Here is a 1,996-nt window from a genome sequence, read left to right on the forward strand (position 1 = left end):
ATTAGCTAACAATTAATATGATTGGTTCAAAAATTTGAAGTTTGTTACTTTCTTGTTAAGAAAGGTTCAATCTTCAAATTCTAGAATCTTATCTTGTAGTTTCTTGTTAGTTAAGTAATTTTAAAAAAAAATAAATCTTTTTCAAAATATCTTTTTATTAAAATTTTTATCTTATCTTTTTATCTTTTATCTTATCTTCTTAAAAAATTTTATCTTTTTCAAAATTTGATTTCAAAATATCTTATCTAACTTCTTATCTTCTTATCTTTTTCAAATTTGATTTCAAATCTTTTTCAATCAACTAACTAACTTTTTGTTTGTTTCTTATCTTTTTCAAAACCAACTAACTACTTTTCCCTCTCTAATTTTCGAAAATTCTCCCTCTCTTTTTCAAAAATTCTTTTTGTTTTAAATTTTAATTTTAATTATATTTTGTCTTTGATTTTCGAAAATTACTAACCTCTTTTTCAAAAATTATTTTCGAAATCTTCCTTCTCTTTTCTTCTTTTATTTAATTATTTAATTACTAACACTTCTCTTCACCTCTCTTCATCCAAAAATCCGAATTCATCCTTCTTCATTCTTCTACCCCCTTCTTCTTCTACTAACATAAATGAATCTCTATACTGTGACATAGAGGATTCCTCTTTCTTTTCTTGTTTTCTTCTCTTTCATATGAGCAGGAACAGGGAAAAAGGCACTCTTGTTGAAGTTGATCCAGAACCTGAAAGGACTCTGAAGAGAAAATTAAGAGAAGCTAAATTAAATTATTCTAAAAACAACCTTTCAGAAATTTTCGAACAAGAGAAAGACATGGCAGCCGAAAATAATAATAATAATAATGCAAGGAGAATGCTTGGTGACTTCACAAAGCCAACATCCAAGTTTGATGGAAGAAGCATCTCCATTCCTGCCATTGGAGCCAACAACTTTGAGCTTAAGCCTCAACTAGTTGCATTAATGCAACAAAACTGCAAGTTTTATGGACTTCCATCTGAAGATCCTTATCAGTTTTTAATTGAGTTCTTGCAGGTCTGTGAGACTGTAAAGACGAATGGAGTTAATCCTGAAGTCTACAGACTCATGCTTTTCCCTTTTGCTGTAAGAGACAGAGCTAGAATATGGTTGGATTCACAACCTAAGGATAGCCTGGACTCATGGGATAAGCTGGTCACTGCCTTTTTGGATAAATTCTTCCCTCCTCAAAAGCTGAGCAAGCTGAGAGTGGATGTTCAAACCTTCAAACAAAAAGATGGTGAATCCCTCTATGAAGCTTGGGAAAGATATAAGCAGTTGACCAAAAGATGTCCATCTGACATGTTTTCAGAATGGACCCTATTAGATATATTCTATCATGGTCTCTCTGAATTTTCAAAAATGTCATTGGACCATTCTGCAGGTGGATCTATTCACCTGAAGAAAACGCCTGAAGAGGCTCAAGAACTCATTGACATGGTTGCAAACAACCAGTTCATGTACACCTCTGAGAGGAATTCCGTGAATAATGGGATACCTCAGAAGAAAGGAGTTCTTGAAATTGATGCTCTGAATGCCATATTGGCTCAGAACAAAATGTTGACTCAACAGGTCAACATTATCTCTCAAAATCTGAATGGATTGCAACATGCATCCAACAGTACTAGAGAGGTAGCTTCTGAAGAAGCTTATGATCCTGAGAACCCTGCCATGGCAGAGGTTAATTACATGGGTGAACCTTATGGAAACACCTATAACCCATCATGGAGAAATCATCCAAATTTCTCCTGGAAGGATCAACAAAAGCCTCAACAAGGCTTTAACAATGGTGGACGCAATAGGCTGAGCAATAGTAAGCCATATCCATCATCTTCTCAGCAACAGACAGAGAACTCTGAACAAAACACTTCTAATTTAGCTAATATAGTCTCTGATCTGTCAAAGGCCACTTTCAGTTTCATGAATGAAACAAGATCCTCCATTAGAAATTTGGAGGCACAAGTGGGCCAGCTGAGTAAGA

General features: G+C 34.3%; 1 non-coding gene across 1 annotated transcript; it reads right to left on the reverse strand.

Annotated features, from left to right (window-relative positions):
* Window positions 1-1,215: 1,215 nt before the first annotated feature.
* Window positions 1,216-1,319, reverse strand: LOC114927682 (small nucleolar RNA R71). The gene has a single exon (XR_003818392.1). It is a non-coding gene; the product is annotated as a small nucleolar RNA R71 (small nucleolar RNA).
* Window positions 1,320-1,996: the final 677 nt, after the last annotated feature.

The sequence above is a fragment of the Arachis hypogaea genome, chromosome 4 (assembly GCF_003086295.3).
Source record: "Arachis hypogaea cultivar Tifrunner chromosome 4, arahy.Tifrunner.gnm2.J5K5, whole genome shotgun sequence".
Taxonomy (NCBI): domain Eukaryota; kingdom Viridiplantae; phylum Streptophyta; class Magnoliopsida; order Fabales; family Fabaceae; genus Arachis; species Arachis hypogaea.